At 43.8% G+C, this 27,862-nt stretch overlaps 1 pseudogene; it reads right to left on the bottom strand.

Annotated features, from left to right (window-relative positions):
• Positions 1-1,740: 1,740 nt before the first annotated feature.
• LOC118883338 lies at positions 1,741-26,144 on the bottom strand (annotated as a pseudogene).
• Between the last annotated feature and the right edge of the window lie 1,718 nt (positions 26,145-27,862).

The raw sequence follows: 27,862 nt of genomic DNA, 5'->3' as shown, positions 1-27,862 counted from the left end.
AGTAAGCAGTGTCTCTCATTTGCTGCATGGTCCCTCACCAGACATCTGCATCTCACTGCATCTCCTCTGTTTTCTTAACAGTTAGTTACCTATGCTTACTCATTTCCTGCTTTTTTATTCCTTTGGCTTGGCCTATTCCTAAACCTGGGTCATGGCATCATTTCAGCTTCAACTCCAATTTTTTAATTGCCTTGATCTATTATACTCATTTCAAGTTTCTGAGAGAGGAAATCTGGCCCAGCTTGAATTTTTGGACTAGGCCACTGGCCATATTTAGTAACAATAAACACTTATTGAGCATTTACTTTGTACTAGTCACTATACTATATGCTTTGACATAATTCTTTCATTTAATTCTTTGACAACTCTATAGAATAATTAGTATTATTATGTCCATTTTACAGATAATGTTCATACAGCAAGTAAATGTTGTAACTGGGATTTAAAGCTAGATTTACTCTCTTGGCTGGCTTCCGGCATTTATCTCAGATTTATGGAAATGGGAGATCTAGGAGATGGGGACCTGTTTGGCAGAAAGAACTGAGCAGCAACCTCCGCCAAAGAGGTTGAGACAGGCTGGGACCTGGTACCCTTTGCTGCACTGCTGCAATGCCTGTACCTGGACAAACGTCTCCTCCAGCTACAACATATTGATACAAAGAAACTATAAGGGACTAAAAATAACTATGTGCGTGCACAATTGGGACGAATCATGGACAAAAAATACAAAAAGACCAAAAAAAACCCCCAAAACCCCAAAACTAACTGCCACCTATGAAGACCCGGAGCAAAAGCAGGGTACTACTGCACATGCCCCCTGCACACACCACCACCACCAAAGGGGTGGGCAAAACACTTGAGTCATCTCTCTGGCCCGACCGCTGGACACACCCCTACCATCATCCCATATAAGGAACCAGCTCACCGCCCTCAGGGAGTGAGCAAGGGAACCTTACTTGTTATTGCTCCTCCCTGATGCAGCAGGGGCCCCAATAAAGCCTTGCCTGAATTTCTTGACTGGCCTCTGATCAATTTCTATTGACTGGGGAAGGCCAAGAACCCTGTTCAATATCAGTTCCAGATTATTCTCAGGTGCGTAAGCTTTATTCAAGGAAACAGAAGCCAAGAGACCATGTGATAGAGGCTAACGTGAGGTCTCAGTGTAGCAGTTCTAGAGCCGTCTGAGTGCAGCTGCACCGTGCGCAAAGGGCCCTCTGCCTGGGATCTAGGCAACTGCAGCAAGGATGGGCACCCCGGGAAGCGCCCCTGGTGGGTGGTCTGTGTTGAGACCAAGTCTCTCGAGTTGGCTAACGCTGCGAGGCATCCTGAAATCGACGAGTATTTAGAGAATACTGCTTGGCACTAATTAATGGAAACCGAGTTGACAAAGTGAAGGGAAGCCTAACCCTCCCGCAGCAAACAACTGCAAAGGCTCGGTGGCCAATTGCCCAGGAAGCGAATGGGGAGGGGGCGGGGCCCGTCGCCAATCGAGGGGAGCGGATTGGCTGCTGAGGATCGGGGAGCGGAGTCACGTCCTAGTGTCTGGGAGCTCCGGCAGCCCAGTCGCCGGCCGCCGCTTTCCTGCCTGCAGACACCAGCGTCTGGGTCTCGGGTTTCCGGGGCGGGCGTTGCATCTTCCTTTCCTCCTGGGCTTCAGAGAGCTCCGCGCTCCCCCAGACGGCTTCACAGGGTCGCGGGCCCCGCCCCTCCTTGTCGCCTCCGCGGGACCCCTGGAGGGCGTTACACCTCGTGCGGGTGGTCTCGGGAGCACAGCCTGGCCACCAGCTGTTCGCGGTGCCCCAGGTCCGCGCTTGTCCGGGGCGCGGCCGGTTTGAACTGCTCGGAGGCGGCCAGCGGCTGCCCGGCGGGGGCGTGCCCAGGTGCGCGTCGAGGTGCAGCTGCCCAGTAGACACTGTAATCCCGCCGGCGGGCGGAGCAGCGGGTGCGCCGCTCCCCGCGTGGATACCGGCGGGCGCCGGGCGGCGAGGCGCCGTCCGAGCTCCGCGGCCCCCAGGTCCATTCCCCAGGCTGCACCTGCATCGCCGCCGCCGGGGGAGTGGAGGTGGCCGACTGCCGCGCGACGTCGGGGCACCGGGGAAGCGGAGAGGGAGAGCCTGGGACCTCGGGGTCCGCGGCCAGTCGGGGGCCCGAGAGTTCTGGAGTCCTGTGGGTGATGCGCCCTTTCTTGGGTCCTCCCAGAGGCACTAATGTTCGCAAGCGTTGTTTTTGATTTTATGGGGCGGATGCAAGTAGCCAGCAGTTTGGGGCACAGCTGCAAACACAAATGGAGTGAAGCGCCGCCGGAGCGGTGGGGGACTCCGGCTCTTGGGTGCGCTCACTTATTGCTACCCTCCCCCGGACGCTCCTGGTAGAGTTGACCTTCTCTGAGACTAATTCCACTACAGCTACTTAGAACTGCAGGTTGGGGGCGGGGTGGTCGGGAAGTGATGAGGCTTTGATTCCCTTATTGTTCCTGAAGTTTTCGAAGTGTGGTCATGGGAAAGATTTGGCGCCTACTTGGGAGCTGGGAACGACCTGGTGAAGAGTTCAAGGCACCTTGATAGGAAGAAGGAGCAAATCTAGTCAAAGCAAAGTGCAGCAGTCGAGTGTGGATGGAGGGCGCCCCTGCTCCGGGAAGGCCTGGGCCGCTCTCTCCCTGTGGCCCAGGCAGTGGGTGTCTCTGGTGATAAGGGTGTCCTTTTACCTCCAGACAGGGAGGAAACCTTTCACATGGGAGACTCAGTTCCTGCTCTCAGGAGGACAGGGAGGAGGGTCAGTGTCCCTCTTGTATCAGCTATTTCTTGAGTAACTTTAATTCAAAATAATTAATATGCCACTTAGGCATATTTGGGGACAGCCTGCCCTGAGCCCCAATACCCCTTGAGATGATCAGTTTATTATGAAAGGATATAACTGAGGAACAGCCAGATGGAAGAGATGCACAGGTCAAGGCGCAATGAAACAGTGCAGAGCTTCCGTGTCCTCACTGAGCTCGCAGCTCTCCCTGAATCTCCGCTTGGTCACCAGCCTTGAAGCTCTCAAGAAGGAATGACTTTTTTGTAAAGGTGTTGAGGCATAAACCAGATAAAGGGCTATATATATATATATATATATATATATATTTCCCCTGCTTATTCCAAAAGGTTCTTAAATAGTTTACATAAATATAGTAGCACAAGATAAACAAATTGAAAATAATTGGGGGAGGAGTTCAAAATAGGGAAATAAGGACGAGTTAGGTTATGTAAGTGGTTGGTTTGGCTCGTAGAATGGAAAAGGGAGGAGTAGTGAGGAGAGGTGAGAGAGCGTGTATGACACCAAAAGGGGTCACTTAACACACACACACACACATGAATGAATGCAGTTTTTTTTTTTGTAATGCTGAAAATATATAGAAGGCCTATAGTTAACAATAATGGACTAACGTTCCATTTCCTGTTTTGATATTGTACTACAGCTATATGAGATGTCACCATTGGGAGAAGCTGGGTGAAGGATATAGGGGAATCTTTGTGTTATTTTTGCAACTTCCTGTAAGTTATTTCAACATAAAAAGTTTTATTTAGAAAAACTATAGGGCTTATGGAATAAGTAGGGTTGGGACACTATCCTGAAAAACTTCATCAGTGACACTTCTTTAAAGAAAGAGATAAAACAGTAACACAGCTTTACACATGTTAAGTGATTGCAAAATTTATAAGTACTACAATAAATATGACTACCTTGAAATAAAAATTGGTATAATTTTACTTGCCTCCAGCTCTACCAGTTGGTCCTGTTAGCTTAAGTGTAATATGCACTGTTCAATGATCGTGTATGCCATTCAAAGATGGCTCTTTTATTCCAGAACTCCTCTTTTCCCTACCCCCTCTGCTCTTACTGCACCCCCCGCTTCTGTCTTCTCAGCTTCTGTTTTTCCATTAACTCTTTTGAGAACTCACATGGTGCCTATTGACTAATGCCCTTTGGACCTGAGACCATTATCCAAGATGTGCCCCGAGTCCCTGTCTGGGTGTGTGAAGAGAATTGTGCCTATAGCTGTTACTTTACTCCCCAGGCATACAGTTAGTAAGCTGCCAGTTGGTGTAAACCAAAAAGTGAAGAGATCAGCAAGTCACATTTCATTGAAGCAGTTGCACTTGTTTGTATAGCTGTTGCTATTTCAACTGTTATTTTAAACATTCGAAACTTGCTTGACTTTAACAGAATTACACTCAGCCTGTCATTTTGGCTGTACTTGAGAGCTACTGTGGCATAGTGTGACACCGTGAGCCAAGTATCAGTTTTCAAGTGTAGCTTTCTTGATAGTTTGGTTCTTTAGGAAGCTTAATTTCAACGCTTTCGTATCAGATCTTTTTCCTACTGATAAGATAAGGAGGTGGATAGGGGATGCAACTCAACATGTTTGGGGGGAGTCACACGATTAGGAAGAAGAGAGAATAAAATATAAGTATTGTGGCAAAAAAAAAAAAAAAAGAAAACTTAATTTCTCAGTTGCCCATTTGGGGAAGGCACAGGGTAGTGTTGTGCTTCTTTCTGGAGAGGGGGCATGCTAGTCTGACTTTCTTTTTTTTTTTTGGCCATGCCCTGTGGCTTGTGAGATCTTAGTTCCCCACCAGGGGTTGAACGCGGGCCTCGGCAGTGAAAGCGCCGAGTCCTAACCACTGGACCGCCCCTAGACTGACTTTCACTGTTTGGTTTATTTCAGATTTTTAGTTTCCAAATGCTAAATATGCATGAGATTTATAGCTGCACGTCTAACCTTAATGCACGGCCCTACCTCTCCACATGGACTGCGGCCAGAAGAAATGGTTTTGTGGCTTAGGGAGCTCTGTGTCCAGTGCTGTCAGCCCCCGAATCTGAGGTCACAACTGGGATTATCCACTGTGTTGAAGGGAGGAAGTCAAATGATGTGCCCTTCGCTCTGGCCTTTGGGGTCAGATTGTGGGTTTAGGTGTTCCTTTAAAAATCTCAGGAAAGGGCTTTTTAAAATTTTGGCAAAAATGGTCAGGCTGCTTCTAAATCTGTGTGCATTTACAGTGAAAGAAAAATTGTGTTAGGTGTTGATGGTTTCTAGTTGCCTTCCACATGCAGTAATAACAACAACATTAACATACACAAGATTTATCAAGTTCTGTGCAGCCTGAACAGTCTGTTTCATGCTCTTACTCTCCTTGAACCCTCCCAACAGTCCTATGAGGCGGATGGTTTTAGGAGAGGGGAAATGGTTTCCCAGGCTCACAGACGCCTCCCTCTCCAGCACAAACACTTTTATTTCGACGTTTTCTCTTTCTCTTTAGCTTTTCTTGTAATAAAATGGTTTCCAAGGAGTTTAACTTGTCAACCCTTGATTAATAAAAGAAAAAAAAAAAAACAAACCTTTTTTTGAAGGGAGCAACAACCAATATTTTTATTAGAATATTAAAGGTGGTTGTTTAAGTGTGCAGTTAGAGGATCTCACTTCCTGGTATTCTCATGCTTCTATTTGGGTAAGTTTTAGGAAAAACCTTATGGGGGAAAGACTGATTCTTGGGAAATTTGTTTTTCACCCCGTATTTTCCCCTTTATAGTCTCCCATTCAAGCACGTGGTGGGGTGCGGGATGCATTCTTTGGTGGGGAAGGAAGGGCACTGGCAGATTCTTCCAGTCGGGGAGACCCCGGCTTGTGCCAGGTGTGGAGGAGGGCAGAGCCCCTCAGGGCCTGGCTGAGTGCAGCGCTGGTGGGGACACCATGCTTGGCATGGAAGCCACAGACCCAAGAGCTCATGTGGGCTGGAATGAGAGAAACTTTGGCATCGTGTTAAGACCCAAAGCTTGATACTCCCCTAGGAAGGTGAGTGAGACCCCCAGGAATGACCTGGGTTACATTTTCTGCCAGCCTGGCGGGATGGAGTCTGGAGTCAGCTGTAACACTGAATGAGACTGAGATTCATACCAGTTATGTGAGTAGACTTTTGTATAATAGGTGGATGATATCAAACTTCTTTTAGAAGTCCTACTCTATGTGAAATAGCCGAAGCTGAACCATCCAGCCTGAAGCAAAAGGAGAGGTGTTTGTTCTTGAAAGGAAGGTTGGGTTCAATTCATTAGATTACAGGCATACCTCAAAGGTATTCAGTTCCAGACCACCACAGTAAAATGAGTCACATGAGTTTTTTGGTTTCCTAGTGCAAATAAAATTATGTTTATGTGGTACTGTAGTCTATTAAGTTCATATGCAATAGCATGTCTTAAAAAATCAATATACATACCTTAATTTAAAAATACTTTAATGCTAAAACATGTTAACCATCATCTGAGCCTTCAGAGGGTTGTAATCTTTTTGCAGGTGGAGGGTCTTGCCTGGATGTTGACGGCAGCTGACTGGTCAGGGTGGTGGTTGCTGAAGGCTGGGTTGGCTGTGGCGATTTCTTAAAATAAGACAGTAATGAAGTGTGCTGCATCGATTGACTGTTCCTTTCACAAATGATTTCTCTGTGGCGTGCGATGCTGTTTGATAGTATTTTACCAACGGCAGGGCTGCTTTCAAAATTGGAGTCAGTCCTTTCAAACCCTGGTGCTGCTTTATCAACTAAGTTTATGTAATATCCTGAATCCTCTGTTATTTCAGCTATCTTCTAGCATCTTCACCAAGAGTAGATTCCATCTCAAGAAACCGCTTTCTTTGCTCAGCCATAAGAAGGAACTCCTCATCCGTGAAAGTTTTATCATGAGATTGCAGCAATTCAGTTGCATCTTCAGACTCCACTTCTTTTTTTAAAAAAATATTTATTTAATTTATTTATTTTATTTCTTGGCTGTGTCAGGCCTTAGCTGCAGCACGTGGGCTCTTCGTAGCGGTGCGCGGGCTTCTCTCTAGTTGTGGTGCGTGGGCTCTAGAGCGTGTGGGCTCTGTAGTTGTGGCATGAGGGCTCTCTAGTTGTGGCTCGTGTGCTCAGTAGTTATGGCACGCAGGCTTAGTTGCCCCGAGTCATGTGGGATCTTAGTTCCCTGACCAGGGATGGAACCGGTGTCCTCTGCATTGCAAGACGGATTCTTAACCACTGGACCATCAGGGAAGTCCCCCCCCAGACTCCACTTCTAATACTAGTTCTGCTGTTTCCACCACATCTGCAGTTAAGTCTTCAACCCCTCAAAGTCATCCATGAGGGTTGGAATCAACTTCTTCCAAACTCCTGTTAATGTTGATATTTTGACCTCTTTCCATGAATCATGAATGTTCTTTTTTTTTTTTGAATGTTCTTAATGACATGTAGAATGGTGAATCCTTTCCAAAAGATTTTCAATTTACTTTTCCCATATCAATCAGAGGAATCACTATCTATGGCAGCTATAGCCTTACAAAATGTGTTTCTTAAATAATAAGACTGGAAAGTAAAAATGACTCCTTGATCAAATGATCCTTGATGGGCTACAGAATGGATGTTGTGTTTGCAGGCATGAAAACAACTTGAATCTCACTGTACATCTCCATCAGACCTCTTGGGTGACCAGGTGCATTAATGAGCAGTAATATTTGGAAGAGAATCTTTTTTCCTAAGCTGTAATTCTCAACAGTGGGCTTAAAATATTCAGTAAATCTTGTTGTAAACAGATGGGCTATCATCCAGGCTTTGTTAGCCCATTTATAGAGCACAGGCAGAATAGATTTAGCATAATTATTAAGGGCCCTAGGACTTCCCAGTGGTAAATGAGCATTGGCTTGAACTTCAAGTCACCAGCTGTATTTGCCCCTAATAAGAGAGTCAGCCTGTCATTTGAAGTTTTAAGCGAGGCATTGACTTCTCCTGTCTAGCTATGCAAGTCCTAGATGGCATCTTCTTCCAATAGGAGGCTGTTTCATCTACATTGAAAATCTGTTGTTTAGTGTAGCCGCCTTCATGAATTATCTTGGTTAGATCTTCTGGATAACTTGCTGCAGCTTCTACATCAGCACTTGCTGCTTCACCTTGCACTTTTATGTTTTGGAGCTGGCATCTTTCCTTGAACCTCATGAACCAACCAGCTTCAGACTTTTCTTCTGCACCTTCGTCACGTCTCTCGACCTTCATAGAATTGAAGAGAGTTAGGGCCTTGCTCTGAATTAGGTTTTGGCTTAAGGAAATGTTGTGGCTGGTTTGATCTTTTATTCACACCAGTAAAACTTTCTCCACGTCAGCAATAAGGCTGTTTACTTTCTTATCATTCGAGTGTTCACTGAAGTATCACTCTTAATTTCCTTCAAGAACTTTTCCTTTACATTCACTACTTGGCTAACTGTTTGGTGCAAGAAGCCTAGTTTTTTTTCATTAAGTTCACTGTCTTATTATGGCCACGCTTCATGGTACCCCAAAACAACAATAGTAACGTCAAAGGCAACTGATCCCCAATAACAAATATAATAATGGAAAAGTTTGAAATATTGTGAGAATTACCAAAATGTGAGAGACACTAAGTGAGCAAATGCTGTGGAAAATGGTGCCAATAGACTTGCTCAACGCACGGTTGCCTCAAACTAATTTGTATAAAGAAAGCATTGTGGGCTTCCCTGGTGGCGCAGTGGTTGGGAATCCGCCTGCCAGTGCAGGGGACACGGGTTCGAACCCTGGTCCGGGAAGATCCCACGTGCTGTGGAGCAGCTAGGCCCGTGTGCCACAACTGCTGAGCCTGCGCTCTGGAGCCTGTGAGCCACAACTACTGAGCCCATGTGCCACAACTACTGAAGCCTGCATGCCTAGAGCCCATGCTCTGTAACAGGAGAAGCCACCACAATGAGAAGCCTGCTCAAGGAAGAGTAGCTGCAGCTAGAGAGAGCCTGCACGCAGCAGCGAAGACCCAATGCAGCCAAAAAGAAATAAATAAATTTATTAAAAAAAAAAAAAAAAGAAAGCATTGTTTGTGAAGCACAATGAAGTGAAGCTCAGTAAAAGAAGGCATGCTTGTATTCTCCAAGGATGTTCAAAACCTGGTACAGTGAGCCATGCGAAGAGCATTGAGGGAGTTGTGCGGGGGGTGCAGCAGGGGATGGGAGGAAGGAGGTAGGACTTCATTCTTCTGGGGGCTTATTTGTGCCAGACACTTATCCTTCCATCCACATTGTGAGGTAGGTAGTGATACTTGTACTTTACAGATGAGGAAACAGGAGACTCAGGAGAGCACTTACCTGTGTCTGAAGAACTGGCGTGAGGGTAGTGGAATTTGCCACACAGGCCCGTGCTTACTGCCCTCTCTCAATTTCCTGGAAACTCTTGGGTTGCACATTTACCTATCAAAACAATCAACGATTTTGAAGCGCCTCAGGTAAAGGTCCTGGCCAGTCTCTCCTGCTCTCCATTACCTCCTCTCTGAGGCCTGCCTTCACCCTCAGAGACGAGTCCATTCTTTGCAGGTTATAGGTTGAGTTATGTCCCCCAGAAGACATGTTGAAGTCCTCACCTGTGAATGTGACCTTATTTGGACATAGTCTTTGCCGATGTAATCAACTTAAGATGAAGACATTAGCGTGGGCCCTCATCCAATGTGATTGGTGTGCTTGTAAGAGGAGAATGCCATGTGAAGACACAGGCACACAGGGAGAAGTCATGTAGAGACCGAGATTGGAGTGACGCGTCTACAGGCCCAGGAAACCCAAGGAAGCTAGGTGAGGCATGGGACAGATACTCCCTCTGAGCCCTCAGGAAGAATCAGCCCTGCCCACACTTTGATTCTGAACGTCTAGCCTCTAGAAATCTGAGAGAATAAATTTCTGTTGCTTTAGTTACCCAGTTTGTGGTACTTTGTTACAGCAGCCCTGGGAAACGAATACACTACACTGCCTAAGAGTTTGTAACATGAGGCCCTTCACAGGTTTTCTTGTAACTGGTGGCTCATCTATCTCTCTCCTGGCTCACCTGTGGGCTGGGTTGGTCTTCTCTCAGCCCTGTAATCATAGACTTTGAGCCTCCTTTCACATGTGGCCCTAACTTTGTGTGTCTTAAAAGGCCAAAAGCTAAGGCTTCTCTCAAGGCTAATGCTTCCCGAGGGCTCTGGGGGGATGAGACCAAGGAGCAGGAGGTGTAGTGAGTGAGTCCAGCAGTGGGTGCCAACAGCCCTTCTGTGGCTTCTTTGGCCCTGAGGTGGGCAGAGCATGGCTGTGGCCAATGCTGGGTTGGTGGGCATCACGGGGGCGCCTGCAGGGCCACTGTTGCCAGCTGCATTTGAGGTGCCCGTGGAATGCGCCTTGGATACGTGTACACATTTAAACTCTTCCAGAGGAACAGTACCATGAAATGGTGTGGGTCCTGCCCTCTTCAAGCTCTTGACCCAACCTGTGGGTTTCAGTGTTGGACACCATGTTTTTAAACTTTCTATGTGACTTGAAAAGATATTTTGGGAGCTAAGAACTGGTTTGTAAAAGAACTATCACTGCTCAAGTGAAACAAAAGATCTCCTTTTCCATTAAAAATAATGTCTCATTTAAAAAGGCAAGCAACACAGTTTAAAGAGGCACAGCAAGTATCAGAACCAGACACAGCAGGGTTGTTAGAATTATCCAACTAGGCATTTAGGATATGGTTAACATGCCAAGGGCTCCAATGTACAAAGTAGACAGCATGCAAGAACAGATGGGAAATATAGGCAGGAAGATGAAAATCCTAAAAAAGAATCAGAGAGAAATGCTAGAGATAAAAAAAATAGTGGAACAGAAATGAACAACGTCTTTGATGGACTTATTAGTAGACTGGACATGGCTAAGGAAAGAATCTCTGGGCTTGAGAATATATCAACAGAAACCCCAAAATATACAAAGAGCTCTTAAAACTCAACAATAAGAAAACAACCAGATGGGCCAAAGACCTTAACAGATACCTCACCAAGAAAGTATACAGATGGCAAATAATGCTCCATGTCATATGTCATCAGGGAAATGCAAATGAAAATAACAATGAGATACCACTACACACCTATCAGAATGACCAAAATGTGGAACACTGACAACACGAAATGTTGGTGAGGATGTGGAGCAATAGGAACTCTCATTCATAGGTGGTGGGAATGCAAAAGAGGACAGCCACTTTGGAAGACAGTTTGGTAGTTTCTTATAAAACAAAATCTACTTTTACCATGCAACCCAGCAATTGTGACCCTTGGCATTTACCCAAGGGGTTGAAAACTTACATCTACACAAAAACCTGCACATGGATGTTTATAGCAGCTTGATTCATAGTTGCCAAAACTTGGAAGCAACCAAGCTGTCCTTCAGTAAGTGAGTGGATAAATAAACTGTGGTGCACCCACATGATGGAATATTACTCAGTGTTATAAAGAAATGAGCTGTCAAGCTATAAAAAGACATGGAGGAATCTTAAGTGCATATTACTAAGTGCAACAAGCCCATTTGAAAAGGCTACAGGGCTTCCCTGGTGGCGCAGTCGTTGAGAATCTGCCTGCCAACGCAGGGGATACGGGTTCGAGCCCTGGTCTGGGAAGATCCCACATGCCGCGGAGCGACTAGGCCCGTGAGCCACAACTACTGAGCCTGCGCGTCTGAAGCCTGTGCTCCGCAACAAGAGAGGCCGCGATAGTGAGAGGCCCGCGCACCGCGATGAAGAGTGGCCCCCGCTCGCAACAAGAGAGGCCGCGACAGTGAGAGGCCCGCACACCGCGATGAAGAGTGGCCCCCGCTCGCCGCAACTAGAGAAAGCCCTTGCACAGAAACGAAGACTCAACACAGCCAAAGATAAATAAACAAATAAATAAATAAATAATAAAAATAAAGGAATTCCTTTGGAAAAAAAAATTCTTTGTAAAAAAGGCTACATACTGTATGATTCCAACTATATGACATCCTGGAAAAAGTAAAACTATGGAGACAATAAAAAGACCAGTGGTTGCCAGGAGTTGAGGGGAAGGATGAATGGGCAGAGCACAGAGGATTTGGGGGCAGTGAAACTCCTCTATATTATGCTGTAATGATGGATACATGTCATTATATGTTTGTCCAAACACCTAGAATGTACAACACAAAGATTGAACCCTAATGTAAACTATGGACTTTAGGTCATAATGATGTGTCACAGCAGGTTCATCAGTTGTAACAAATGTACCACTCTGGTGGGGGATGCTAATAATAGGGGAGGCTACATATTTTGGGGGCAGGGAGTATACGAGAAATTGTTACCTTCTTCTCCATTTTGCTGCAATCCTAAAAACTGTTCTAAAATTTTTTTCTCTAAAAGAATACTGATGGCTCCATTCCACAGGCTGGGATTTTGACTGTTGGTCTGGGTATTAGGATTGGTTAAATCTCCCTAGGTGATTCTAATGTGCATCAAAGTTTGAGACCCATGGCTATAATGCATGCATCAGAATCACCTGGTGAGTTTGTGATCGCACAGCTCTTTGGGCTCCATGCCCAGACTTCCTGATTCACTAGGTCTGTGGTGGGGTCTGAAAATTTGCATTTCTAGCAAGTAATCTGATGATGGTAATGATGCTGGTCCAGGAAGAACACTTTGAGAACCACTGTATGAGAGTGATGTCAGTTAACATTTTCTTTTCTACCCACTTGCTCCTCCCTCCCATACCAACCCCTGACAACTAGTAGATGACTCTCTTAGTTTAGTTATATCTACCCAGGCAGAGTACATTCAGTTTAGGAAAACTATGTCGTGAATAGAGTTCTGTTACAAAGCAGGGAGAAAAATTAGAGAAAGATATTGAGAAATTCTTTTTCTCATTTATTTCTCATCACTTGAGTGGAAGCGATGGGTAACACTGGGACAAGTGGGAGGGTGAGGCTGAAGGAGATCTCTCTTCCTTTAAGTTGGTCAGTCTGGGAGCCAACTCCATCACCCACTGCTTTACTAAACATTTCTCTTAAATTGCATTCTTCAAGGAACAGAGACTGATTTCTGCCCTACTTAACACATTCCATAATTTCAACATTCCATGGCTGTAAGAGTGCTCCCCAACACTGTGTGACACGGTTGGGATTCCATGGTGCTCCATTTCAGTATCCTCTGAAACATTTCAGTGGTGCTGAGAGAGACTCATTTCTTTACATCTAAAATCACTTTTTTGCTAGAGAATGAAGTTGTGGAGTTAAGGTGTGTTTTATTAGTTTGCTCATTTGTTTCTCATCAGGTCTTCAAAATGCTAGGGGGTCAAAACTCAAAGACCAGTGTTACGTTTTAGGCCAACAGGGAGTGTAAAGCCAGTTTTCTGGTTGAATACAATAATGCTGAGAAACATTCTGTGTGTAGTTTTAATTTAACACAAATTTATTTGAGTTTTCATTTTCTTCTCCTGGAAAACTAGAAATCAAATGAACATGACAGTATTTATTATCAATGTTTATGTAATGAATTACCCCAAAATTAGTGACTTACAAAAATTAACATTATCTCATAATTTCTGTGGATTGGGAATTTGATAGTGGCTTGGCTGGGTGTTTCTGGCTCAGGGTGTCTCATGAAGTTTCCATCAGGATGTTGGCAGGGACTATAGTCATCTAAGGCATGACTGGGGCTGGAGAATCTTCTTCCCAAATGGCTCACACACATGGCTATTGGCAGGAGGCCTCAGTTCCTCACCATGTGAGACTTTTCCAAAGACTTCTTGAGTGTCCTCCACTAGTACATGCCCAGCTCTGAATCTGGGGGTGAAGTCTGAGTCCCTGGTTCTCCAGAGGAGAGTTGGGATGCAATGGTGAAAGAAAGTTCAGTGTATTCTGGACATGAAAAACAGCAAATGCTTATGCCAGTCTTTATCTTTGTGCTGCAGGCTGCTTATTTAGCATAGCAGATAACATGTAGTAGACATCCAGGAAAACTTTCTTGAACTAAATATAAGTCCTGCTTTTAGGGAGACAAAATTTGGTGATGACAAGTAAACATACATTTTAAGTACAGTGTGGTAAATGTTCTGATGGGGGCCATGGAAGCACAGGATGGGGCATTGACAGGCCAGTGGTGGGGAGAGGGCCAGAAGAGGCCATGTCTGAGCAGAGTCTCTAAGTCAGCCTTGCGTTAGGCTACATGAGCTCCAGCAGAGAGACTGTGAGGAGAAGAGTATGTGGCACCATTGGGAAGCTGTAGATCAGTCTGTGTGACTGAATCAAGGTGTAAGGAGTTGAGACCATGGCAAGACCAGAGATCAAAGAGATGGACGAGGTCTGGCAGGCCTTGCATGCCCTGCTGGGGACTTTGGGTTTTATCCTTAGGGAGATTCAAAATGATCTGATTAATGTCAGAGAAAGATCCTATGGCAGCAGAATGCTGGCTGGATTTAAGGAGAGCAGGGGATGTGTGTAAATGATGGCAGAGGGACCAGTGAGCTGGTCACTGGAGCTATTAGGTCACATATGATAAGAGCTTTAACTGAGGCAGAGATAGCAGCAAAGAGGATGGAGACAAGGGACGAGAGTAGAGGAAGAGTAGAGAAGAAACTCTTTCCAGTTTGATGTGGCAGATACTGCTAATTGTCTCCCAACACCCATTCCCCCCTTCTTCCTTTAGAGTAGGATACTACTATACCTCCAAGTACTTTAGCTGGGCACATGGTTACCCAGAACCATGACTACATTTCCCAGCCTCCCTTGCAGCTAGGCACAGCAGCCATGTGACTAAGTGCTGGCCAATGGGATGTGAGCAGAAGTGGTGTGTGCAACTTCTTAGTGTGTCCTTAAATGAAGTGGAGTGTCCTCGGCTATGTGCCGTCCCCCACCCCTTTCTGCCAGCTAGAATGTGAACAGGATGGTTGGAGGTGGAGCAGCCACCCTGCACCACGAGGTGAATACCTCACTTTGAGGACAGCAGAGCTACAAAGACAAAAGGAGCCTGGGCTTCTGACATATTACCTCTGGGTCTCTTTCCTACAAGAGCTAAATGAACTGTGTCTTTTTATTTTTTTTTTAAACCTCTTATTTTTATTTTTAATTTTTTAATTTTTATTTTTTGGCCATGCCTCGTGGCTTGTGGGATCCTAGTTCCCCGACCAGAGATCGAACCAGGGCACCAGCAGTGAAAGTGCTGAGCCCTAACCACTAGACCACCAGCGAATTCCCTGAACTTCTGTCTTGATTGATTCTTGTTGTTTTGGATTTTCTGTCACTCACAGCTGAACTTACTCCTAATGAATAAACTTGGGAAGAACTCATGTCATTTATCCATTCTGACTTCCTGTCTTTAGACAAAACTTCAAACCATTCTAAATAGAGACAAACTTGCTGTTTTAAAATATTTGAGACGGTTTTCTTATGAAACCTCTTTTGCTTTTCATTGTTGATTTTTAACAAGTGTTTGATGTAAGATGCTTAATATAGTGCCCAGCACATGGTCAGTATAGCTAATGTGAAAGAAATCACTATCTGGGAGAGATATCTGCACCCCTACATTCACTGCAGCCTTATTCACAAAAGCCAAGACATGTAAATAACCTAAGTGTCCATCATGTGGTATATATATATACAATAGAATACTATTCAGCCATAAAAAGAAGGAAATCCTGCCATTTTTGACAACATGGATCAACCTTGAGGGCATGAGGCTGAATGAAATAAGACAGGCAGAGAAAGACAAATACTGCATGATCTCACTTATATGTGGAATCTAAAAAAGTCACTCACAGAAACAGAGTAGAATTGTGGTTGCCAGGGGTAGGGGCTGAAAGAAATGAGGAAATGTTGGTCAAAGGTTACAAACTTTCAGTCAGAAGATGAATGAGTTCTGAGGATCTAATGTACAGCATGGTGACTGGAGCTAACAATGCTGAATTATATACGTCCTTGAAATCTGCTAAGAGAGTAAGTCTTAAAACCCCACACACAGAAAAGGTAACTATGTGAGTCAATGGATGTGTTAACTAACTATATTGTGGTAATCATTTCACAAATATGTGTATCAAATCATCATATATACTTTAAATTTATACAATTTTATTTGTCAATTATATCTCAAAGCTGGAGGGAAAAAATCAGCATGATGTAACTGAGGAGAACCCACAGAAAATAAACATATATGTATTTTGCATTCCTGAGACTCTTCTATTGCACTGTCTCTAAATATTAATTAAATGTTTTTGTCTTTAAAAAAACTCTGTGAAAACTGCTGAAGAATAGGAAAGTTATAATTAACAGCTATGATTCCACAACTAAACTCATCCTTGTTAAGTCTGTGGAGATAGTTTATCCCGGGATCTGACTTCCTCTTGAGGGGGCAAAGTATGATTTAAACTATGATTTAAAGTGATTATTGTCATAACTGGCTGGCTGCTGCTTTCCTGGAACCTGGATTGTGTGGTCGGCGTCCAGGCCACTGACAAGAATGGCTGCAGAGGCCTAATTGCATCCATCTCCAGCTTGGAGGGTTCCAGGCCTCCCCAGTTTATGAATGTGATTCACAGTGTTCTTATTCCAGAAAATACACCAGCAAAGGAGCCACAAGGGTAGCAGTCAAGATCCCAGCAGGAAACAGATGAGCAGCACACTCAAACAGTTAATTGAAGAGAGGTACGGGCGGCCATAAGGGGCCCACAAAGGATGGAAAATTACCCAGGGCTGCCACTGTTAGCCCTGAAGAGGCAAAGGGGGCAGGGGTGTTACTGGAATCAGGGGAGAACTGTAGCCTTGAAGAGGGGCCACCGGATAGGAGCCACTGCTCAAAGTGAGGTACCACAGCGAGGGAGGGCAGTGGGGGTGGGCAGGAAGTGCATACCTGACCTCTCCCCCCTCCTTCTCTCCTCTCCTGCCAGTGCCTCCCATTGGGTGAATCCAACTGGAAGCCAAAGACAAGGGGACCCAGGCCTAGAGTCCATAGAAATCAGCCCCTTTGCACTTAGTTTGTTGTCTTAGCGATGGACAAGGGACACCCCGCACAGATGGGTACCACCTCCACCCAGTTCTGTGAGGCCAGTGTGGATGACAAAGGGCCACGTTTTCTCAGGCAGTGTGAGTTCCCGACAGTGTGCTGTTGCTAGGCAACCTGCTAACTTCCCTAAGAAAAGCCACTCAGTTCCTATGAGAAGTCAATGAAATTTACAGCACCACTTTGAAAAGGGATATTGGCCTGGGAAATGCCAGCGATGAGCTCAGTATTGTTGATTATCTCTCAGACCCTGGTTGTCAGTGCCCCTTGAACACAAGGGGTCCTCAAGGTGGTATCGTGGTGGTGGTCATGGGATGGGGGATTCCTGTGTGAGCACAGGCAGCTCTGGAGCTACCGAGGGGCTGGGCAGAGTCAACGAGAGGCAGGTAAGTTGTGTTCATCTATGGTGCCCCATTTCAGTCTCTTTTCTGCAACCTGATTCAAATTTTCTGCCCTTGTCATGTTCTCTCTCCCATTTTTAGACATGTTTGCATTGTGCATAATTCTATTATCTAATATTTATTTAATGTTCTGTAGTCACTGAGCACTGGTGATTTTATTTTTCAGTTTTGTTTTTGTTTTTTTGCTGCAAATAAAATGCTAATCAACTTCTACCATGTGTTACCAGGAGAGCCCTGACAGCTGGTGTAAATGATTCTCTGACCAGCTCATGATGGTTATTGTTGAGTTTGTTGGGTTGAATTACTTGACGTTCTCTTAATCCTAATCCAGGTCACTGAGAATACTGTTGGAATAATTGCACCTGCAACGAAGTGTAATGAAATCTTTTATCTTCTATATATATATTTAAATGATAGTTTTATTTATTCTAACGAATACTTGACAGTGTGTAGTTCAACAAATTGTGCCAATGAAATGCTCCAAGATGCTATGTCTCTCCTTCATAAATAGTTGAAAATTAGGAGACTTTTATACTGTGTGCTTTATACAAGGTTCACTTTATGGGAGAAGCAGGAAAATATTGATGAGAAGCAAGAACAGGTTGATTATTTCACATTTTCTTGTTAGGCTAGAATGCCCTGGTTGAAGTCGGAAGTCTGTGGCTTAGCAACACGCTGGCCTTTGGGAGGCCCTGGATGATTACCTACATCACCTAATGGCGGAGCTGCCTCTGTCTTCTAGTTCTCTCTGTAATTAGATAGTATAGACTGAAAGCAATCCATGTTCAGTGTAAAAAAAATCAGGAAAATTGAGAAACCCATGAAGAAAAGGTGCAAAAATTTAAGTGGATTGAGGATTTTGGAGAAGAAATCAACATTCTGTGGGTTTGGACAATTGTGTAATGTCATGTTTCCATCATTATAGTATCATACAGAGTAGTTTCACTGCCCTAAAAATCCTCTGTACTCTGTCTATTCATCCATCTCCCTTCCTTACCCCAAAGACATGGCAACCACTTATCTTTTTACTGTCTCCATAATTTTGCCTTTTCCAGGATGTCATATAGTTGGAATCATTCAGTATGTAGCCTTTTCAGATGGGCTTGTTGCACTTAGTAATATGCACTTAAGGTTCCTCCATGTCTTTTCATGGCTTGACAGCTCATTTCTTTATAACACTGAATAATATTCCATCATGTGGGTGCACCACAGTTTATTTATCCACTCACTTACTGAAGGACAGCTCGGTTGCTTCCAAGTTTTGACAATTATGAATCAAGCTGCTGTAAACATCCATGTGCAGGTTTTTGTAAGTTTTCAACTCCTTGGGTAAATGCCAAAGAGCACAACTGTTGGATTGCCTGGTAAAAATAGATTTTGTTTTGTAAGAAACTGCCAAACTGTCTTCCAAAGTGGCTGTCCTAGTTTGCATTCCCACCAGCGATGAATGAGAGTTCTTATTGCTCCATTTCCTCCCAAAATTTGGTGTTGTCTGTGTTTCAGATTTTGGCCTTTCTGATAGGTATGTAGTGGTATGTCACTGTTTTCATTTGCATTTCCCCGATGACATATGATATGGAGCATATATTTGCCATCTGTATATCTTCTTGGCGAAGTATTTGTTAAGGTCTTTGGCCCATTTAGTAAGAACAACAATGAGGCTGTTTTCTTACTGCTGAGTTTTAAGAGTTCTTTGTATATTCTGGGGTTTTCTATTAATAGATTCTCAAGCTCAGAGATTCTTTCCTTAGCCACGTGCAGTCCACTAATAAGCACTCAAAGACACCCTTCATTTCTATTACAGCGTTTTTGATCTCTAGCATTCTTTTTGGTTCTTTCGTAGGATTTTCACCTCTCAGCTTACATTTTCCATCTCTTGTTGCTTGCTCTCTACTTTATTCATTAGAGCCCTTAGCATATTCATCATAGTTGTTTTAAATTCCTGGTCAGATAATTCCAACATCCCTGCTATGTCTCGTTCTGATGCTTGCTATGTTTCTTCAGACTATGCTGCTTGCCTTTTAGTGTCTCTTGTAATTTTTTCTTGATAAGTAGGCATAATCTACTGAAGTGCTGTACTTACGCCTTTAGCATATGTGGGGGAAGGTGTGGAGGAAGGGGAAGCATTCTCTAGTCCTATGATTAGGTCTTGGCCTTTTAGTGAGTCTGTGCTTCTGGAATGTGAACTTCACAAGTGCTTCTCACTTTCCCCCACTTAGGTGGGAAAGGATGGCTAGAGTGGCCTGGGGTTGGGTATTTCCCTTCTCCCAGGACACTTAGGCTCTGATAAAGCCCCAGCTGTTAAGCTGTGGTTAAATAGTTTTTCCTGAGGGCAAAGTTCTTTGTACAATTTTGGATAACAGTCCTTTATCAGATATATCTTTTGCAAATATTTTCTACCAGTTTGTGGCTTGTCTTCTCATTCTCTTGACATTGCCTTACACAGAGCTGAAGTTTTTAATTTTAATAGTCTAGCTTATCACCTATTTCTTTTGTGGATCATGCCTTTGGTATTTTATCTAAAAAGTAATCACCATACCCAAAGTCATGTAGATATTCTCTGTGTTATCTTCTAGACATTTTATAATTTTTCATTTTAGGCCTATGGTCCATTTTGGGCTAATTTTTGTGAAGAATGTAAAGCTTGTGTCTAGATTTTTTTTTTTTTTTTGCATGTGGATGTCCAATTGTTCCAGCACCATTTGTTGAAGAGACTGCCTTTGTTCCACTGAATTGTATTTGCTCCTTTGTAGAAGACCAGTTGACTCTATTTATGTGGGGCTCTATTCTGTCCCATTGATCTATTTGTCTATTATTTCATCAACACCAAACCGTCTTGATTACTGTAGCTTTATAGCCTTAAGGAATTTTCAGGAAGACTGATAGGCAGAAGAAACAACAACCACACCATGCAACTGCCCTAGAACAATCCCTACCGCCTCTGCTTGGACCTTAGGTCACATGCAGAGCTCTGGATGGGATTCTGGGAAATGTTGATTTTTAGCTTTCCTTACAGAAAAGAAGCCACTAGAGGGTCATTGGGATGAGTGATGTTGCGCCAATTTATCATATATGCCACAAGGATGATCCAATTTTTAAAAAGAATTGTGCATACAGATGAATAGGAAAAGGACTGGGAAGGGTATATGGGCTTTCCTTGCTTTGCATGGTTCCAGTATACACTGATGTCATTTACCTTGGTTTAGTTAAATAACACCAGTCCCTCCACAATACAGTTCAAATTTCAGTTACCATGGTCTATTAACTGTAAGGAATTAAATGAAGTATAAACTTCGCTGCCAGGCCTTCAATCTATGAGTCACTATGGAAATAACAGATACATGATGAGTCATGATCAATGACCCATTAGGTCACTTCTTTCAAAGTCTGTGATTGGTAACTGCACATCTGTTAGTCAGTTCACACACAGACAGCAAAGCATGTTGATTCATTGACTCCCAGAGAGAACCCCAAGTGACATTTTACAGAAATGGATCATTGAAAGAGGGAGTTGACCAACCAAAATAAAGCTACAGGAAAGAAAGAAAGAAAAAGTGATAATGTTTGAATGAAATTGGAACCAAATGTAAATGGAGTTGTGGAATAAATACCTGACCATGGGTATATCAATGTTGTCACTGTTCAGAGACTAGATATGCTACCAGAGGAATTTCGTGAATGTATTGCTTTAAATGAAGAAAGACGAAGATGTCCCAGAGGAAGTCACATCAGCAAAAAAAAAGTTAACATTAAAGGACCTGTCAGAGATATGTCATGACATTGAAAGCACAAAAGATAAAATTTTGGAAGCTGATCCAAATTTAGAAAAAAGTATGGGAATTTGCCAAGGTGTGGAAAAGATGATCGCTCCATCTCATGAGTTATATTATGAGAAGAAGGCAAGCTCTGTTGAAACTACTTCTAATAAATTTTTCTTTTTTTACCTTTTGGGTTTATTTATTTATTTATTTATTTATGGCTGTGTTGGGTCTTCGTTTCTGTGCAAGGGCTTTCTCTAGTTGCGGCAAGTGGGGGCCACTCTTCATCGCGGTACACGGGCCTCTCACTGTCGTGGCCTCTCTTGTTGCGGAGCACAGGCTCCAGACACGCAGGCTCAGTAATTGTGGCTCACGGGCCTAGTTGCTCCGCAGCATGTGGGATCTTCCCAGACCAGGGCCCGAACCCGTGTCCCCTGCATTGGCAGGCAGATTCTCAACCACTGCGCCAGCAGGGAAGCCCACTTCTAATAAATTTTTTATGAGGAAATAAAATATTTTAATTTCCAATATTTCTAATGTTTAAATTACAATGTACTACATAAATATTAGTTTTTCTATTTTTTCAATTCCCTGTTCATTTATAACCATCAGAGAGCTTTTAATGTTCTGACAAAAATTTTTAAAGGTTATGAAACAATAGTAATGTTTTCCATTGATTATTGAGATCATTTTTGCATCGTTTCAGCTTGCATGGCCATTTTTATGGTTCAGCACTACTATGCAAAGCAAGGACTGCTTATATATCAAAATGTTGATAATGGTAAAGTGATAGGATTATTGGCAATTTTTAATTTCTTCCTTTTGCTTATCTGTATTTTCTAGTTTTAATTCCATAAACATGTATTGATCTTATAATTTAAAAAGTGGCAAAAAATTATAAAAATTTTAGAAGAATTAAAACGATACAGTTTTGTGCAGATATAACTATTAGAAAGTGTCCATTAAGCCTTTTTTTGGCGGGGGTTGGGGGAAGCTCTGAGGAACTAACACAGATCTCTTGTGGTTAAATATTATCAGTAATAATGAAAACATTTCATGATGGATTAAATCTCATTCTCTAAGAAAAGTAGAATCAGCAACCTAATATTTTAATTGGAAAATCAATGAGAACTGATTATGCAGTTTAGTTACTACCTAAAGTGGTGTAACAGCAGCAGCAGTAACTATTGGATTCACCATAATTTAATTAGACCAACAGTGTTAATATTTTAGAATAGATTTAGGTATAAAGAGTAATACATTTTGTAATTGTTTTAGGTTTTGACTGCTTTTTAAAGTATTTGAATCAGAATCAGCCATGCTAAATTTGTTCATTGTAGTTCACATTGTTTGAGAGATTAAATTAGAATTAATATTTAAATGTTTAAGAAACATTGGTTCTCAAAAATGTGTTTATTGGATTTAACTATGTGAGCAATAAACAAAGTCCAAATAGTAGTGAATGCTCCTCTCCAAGCACAAGAAATCCTTGGATGGTATAGAATCTTACCCACAAACACATGGAAAGGATTAGCACTCTGAGTAACCCATGAATGAGAGGATACTTAATGAGCAGCCCTTATGTGACATACATTGGAGAATAAGGCCACCTGAAATCCTTTTAAGAACAAGTGGAGGAAAGAATGAATGGACATTGGAAAGTGTATGCATCTGTAATCAAACAAGATGATAACATGGTTTTTTTTGTTTTTTTTAATTTATTTTTTATTTTATTTATTTATTTATTTTGGCTATGTTGGGTGTTTGTTGCTGCGCACGGGCTTTCACTAGTTGCGGTGATTGTGGGCTACTGTTCGTTGCGGTGTGCGGGCTTCTCATTGCAGTGGCTTCTCTTGTTGCGGAGCATGGGCACTAGGCATGCGGGCTTCAGTAGTTGTGGTACATGGGCTAAATTGCTCCGTGGCATGTGGGATCTTCCCAGACCAGGGCTTGAACCCGTTTCCCCTGCATTGGCAGGCGGGTTCTTAACCACTGCGCCACCAGGGAAGCCCGATGATAACGTTTTTATAAAATTGTAAAATTCCAGCCAGAATAATTTTTCCAAAAATCACAAAGGTCCAAAGGAATCTACCCTTAACAAATAGTAAGTTAGCTTGTTTCATTGTTAAGACTGAATGATTCCTGTCCTCGTAACAAAACTCATGATGGTATTCAAACATTTTTCTGTACTTTGGTTTAAAATATTTCTCTCAGAAGATGCTGGTCCTAATACCTTAGTAGCTACTGTCCATGCTATGGATCTTGACAGCAGTGGCATGTTACATAAAATTGCAGGAGGAAACAAAAAGGGGGACTTTGACCTGGAGAGTCAGAAAAGTAGAGATAAGGGCTTAAGAATGAGGGCAGGACACAGTCATATCCATCATTTTATTTGAGCCTGATGACAACGCTATAAAAGTCATTGTTATCCTCATTTTAGAAGAGACAAAACAGGTTCAGAGGGATTGATTTGCCCAAGTTCCCACAGCTGTGCCAGAACTGAATCCAGAATTGAATTTCTGGCTTCTGTCTAATGTTCTCTACTCTATACCACATTCCATGTGGAAATCTCAGGATTTAGCGTGAGTCTAAACAAATGTTTATCAATTTCTTCTGTTTTCTTATGGCCTCCTAGGGAGCCTTTTCAGGTATTCTTTTTGCAATGGTTTCCCCCATGAAAGTTTAATACCACAGACATACTGTATATATCTGTCTATGTACCTGAATGTAGGTTGTGCTTTATCCATAAAAAGAGAATTTTTCACTCCTCCAAGAACGAGTTTTCTCCTCTTTGGGCCTAATACCACTCCCTTAGAGAATGCGTGGTCTAGAGAGCCAGTCTTTTTCACCTTGTGGATTTGGGGGAGAAGGTGATCGCTGCTGGTATATTGGTGAGACTCAAGCACCCACTGGGCAATCCCACTGGATCATACTTCACACCCTAGGTAACACAGTTTAAAATCCCCTAATTTCTTTTGAGAGACAGATTATATGAGACACACATCATCCTTGGCCATGGACACCTTCACTGACCAACAAGGAAAGACATCTTTCTCTATCTATGGTAGAATTACGAATTCTACTGTGAATTTTTCTTGGTCCAAAGTTAAGCACTCTAGTACTTTGTTCTAGGACATTTCTATGGGAATTTCATTGTTGGAGTTGCTAACACCAGCTCGTTGCGTTCATTATATCAGCACTTAGAAGCTGAAATCATGGGGCTTCCCTGGTGGCGCAGTGGTTGAGAATCTGCCTGCCAGTGCAGGGGACACGGGTTCGAGCCCTGGTCTGGGAAGATCCCACATGCCGCGGAGCAACTAGGCCCGTGAGCCACAACTACTGAGCCTGCGCGTCTGGAGCCTGTGCCCCGCAACAAGAGAGGCGGCGATAGTGAAAGGCCCGCGCACCGCGATGAAGAGTAGCCCCCGCTTGCCGCAACTTGAGAAAGCCCTCGGACGAAACGAAGACCCAATACAGCCAAAAATAAATAAATAAATAAATTAAAAAAAAAAAGAAGCTAAAATCAGCTGTGGCAATGAGTCTCACCTTCAGTAAGAAAGCAGACTCTTAAAAGCAAGTGCTTAGAGGCAATGCCATTCTATTGGTCTAGACACCTTGTCCAGGGGTGCGCTGTGAAATGCAGCATCGTACAACGGTTGCCTCGTGGCAACGGATCATTAAGATATTGCAGGGACAAATCATTCACGTGATGCAGTGTCCCAAACTGGGAACTGGCAACGACGAGGTATACTGATTAGGGATTACAAAGAACAGACAATCATCGTCATGGAAAGAAACAAATCTCAAGGAAGACAGGAAACTCAGGGAAAACACAATACTGCTTAAAGTCTCTTTAATTCTATCTGCAGCAACTGGCCTGAAATGGATACTAAAAAAAATCTTTAGGCGTTTAGTTACTCTCTCTCTCCTTGGAGCTAAACCTGGTTTCGTATCTCTGCTTCTCCTTGTATGTCTGCTCCATTCTCATCTCTTTGTAGACCCGCTTGCTCTGCTTACGAAGGACTGCTTCCAGCTCCTAGGCTTCGTGATCGTCCAGGTCCAGTGCCTGCCACAGGCAGCGTTAGTCTCTGGGCCCCTTAGTTCATCCGTCGAAGGCATGTGGCAGAAGTCACAGACTGCTGACCAGCCAGGGGGCTGCCTGCCTTTGGCTAAGTGACGGTCCCTGGCTCTCCCAGGAGCTCATGGGGGGCAGCACCACCTGAACTGTCGGAGTAGAGGAGGGCAGGGTATCAGAAGTGACCTGCTTCTATTATCAGCACAGCTGAAGTCACCAAAAGCGCAAGTGCTTTGCAGCTAGTTAGAGCCGAGAGCTGAGTTCCCCACACATTTGCAAAAGGAATGCGGCTCTTGGTGACAGTCAGGGTCGTTCCAGCATCTAGGTTTCTCGTTGCCCGTGACAGTCTTGCGGCTCTTCGTCTCGAGTCCTGTGTTGTTCTCTCACAACGTAGTTTGGATACATGACATGCGGCTGAACGGAAGACCTTTACCTCTGGACAGTACAAGTGTGGGGTCTGCTGTGGCCATGGGCGGATCAGGCACTGTGCCGGGCGCTGCTCCTCAGGCTGCCACACCAAGCCCTGGCAGTCCTTCTCGCTGCGGGGACTCGTGGGGAAAGCGTGAGTGCGCGTGCGCAGAGCATTCTCCTTTCCTGTCTCGCTGCTGACCTTGCCTCCAGACCGAGGGGGTGTGGCTCCCGGAGAAGCACGTGAAGGAATTGGGTCAGGTCTGATTTGGCTTAAATGACAAACTGAATTATTTTTCGTTCATAAAGGTCCTTCGGGGGTTTTGTTGTTTGTTGTGTACAGTGAACCTCGGGCTTCTGAAACGTGGCTGAGAATTCCTTTCATGCTAGAACAGTGCTTCTCAAAACCACCCATGGTGAAGAACGAGTTTTTTGTTTTGTGTTTTAGTTTCAATCTGTTACAGACTGACGTGTGGTTTTCCAGTTCACACTGCATGTTGAGCTGCCACGCAGGTCCCCAGCCTCCAAACTCTGCTGAATGCGCCCGCAGGCCAGGATGATGTCCACTTACTGTGAACATTTCCAAACTCATACTTTCAATCCCAGTACTTAGCCCGCCGCAGACCAGTAACAAGCAGTTTGCGGGCTGACACCAGTCTGTGGACCCCACTTTAAGCATTGCTGTTCTCTGACTTTGTATATATGGGGTCTGAAGTCAGGTGATTTGAAGCAGTCACATCATTGGTCACCATATTCTCATCTGTCCTGATTCTGAGCTTGTCTGGATAACACTTTGGAAACTCATCTTATGCCATGAGATTGAATGAAGTCAAGTGCTTGCTAAGAGCTGAGTATCTGCCTTGGTCACTTATGATTCTTCCACAGCATGAGGAAATTGAGAGTAAATATGGCCTGTGGTGCCCAGGTTGATATGTTAATGTAACAAAATTCTTCTAGCTACTGAGAATGTCAGTAAAGTTCTGGGGTCCAATTCTGAAAGCACACCTTGAATTTTTGTCCTATCTGTATGCAGAGAAATTTTTATGTTTTCAAGCCTTTAGTGTAGAGGTATATACTACTTGGAAGTAAAACAAAAAGAGATTAAAATGAAAGTTCCCATGACTTCTTGTCTCCAGATGCCCTGCTGATAGACCGGACGTGACAGACTACCAACTAGTCAGAAGGGCTGTGCCTTTTTCTGTGAAAACTGGAAATGCAGAAATGGAGGCACCTGTCTGGCCCAGACCCTGACTAAGGTTGTCTGCCACTGTAGACAGGGTTATACAGGAAGGTGGGGTGAGGCTGGCAGGTCGGAGCAGAAAGATCTCGAGGACGCAGCTTTGACTCCATCGTGGCGATCAGCATGTGCCTGTTCCTTGTATTAGGTAAAGAAGATCTATATTTAGTTACCCATTCAGCTGGGAATTATTTATGGGTAATATAAAGACAGATGTTTGCAATGTGAATGCTGCCTTGTAAGAGCTTTAAATACGTTGCTTGGTTGTAAAACCTAGAACATAACAGTGAATCACAAGTCTTAGGAGCAGTTTAGTAATGCTATAGGTCAGAGAAAGGAGATAAAGGTTTGCAGCTCTGGTTTATAGGGACGCATTTGCTTGTATGTGAAATGTAGGTGCTACATGTTCAATAAAATGTCTTATTTAGTTGGCAAATATTTATTGGGTGCCTGTTATGTACCAGGGACTGTACTAGGTAAACAATGCAACCACTAACCTGCTCCTTCCCACTCTACCCTTGAGAGCTTAGGGTCTAGCAGGGACATTAGACTGTTAAGTAATTGCAAGGAGGTGAGATGAATGCCAGGATGTGGATGTGCAGTGCTATGGCAGCACGGAACAGGACTCAGAGAAGGCTGCAGAGAAAGTTAATGTAAGAGTAAGGAATTTATGTTTGATAGCTATAGGACTCACTTATTATATCTCTCCAAAGATCTATTTTTGGAAGTCTCTATGAAGATGTGATTCAGTTAGGTGTAGCAGGATAGCTAGATTACCTCTGGGACTTCCCTGGTGGCACAGTGGTTAAGAATCCACCTGCCAATGCAGGGGGCACGGGTTTGAGCCCTGGTCCAGGAAGATCCCACATGCCGCAGAGCAACTAAGCCCGTGCGCCACAACTACTGAGCCCGCGTGCCACAACTACTGAAGCCCGTGCACCTAGAGACCATGCTCCACGACAAGAGAAGCCACTGCAATGAAAAGCCCGTGCACTGCAACGAAGAGTAGCCCCCGCTCTCCACAACTAGAGAAAGCCTGCATGCGGCAACGAAGACACAACGCAGCCAAGAATAAATAAATTTATTAAAAAAAAAAAAAAGACTAGATTACCTCCAATCACCAGCCTCATGTTATGTTCCTTCTTCCACGTTGCGAAGTA

This window comes from Balaenoptera musculus, chromosome 17 (assembly GCF_009873245.2).
Source record: "Balaenoptera musculus isolate JJ_BM4_2016_0621 chromosome 17, mBalMus1.pri.v3, whole genome shotgun sequence".
In the NCBI taxonomy this organism is placed as follows: Eukaryota; Metazoa; Chordata; class Mammalia; order Artiodactyla; family Balaenopteridae; genus Balaenoptera; species Balaenoptera musculus.
This window is presented reverse-complemented; position numbering and strand designations above follow the sequence as displayed.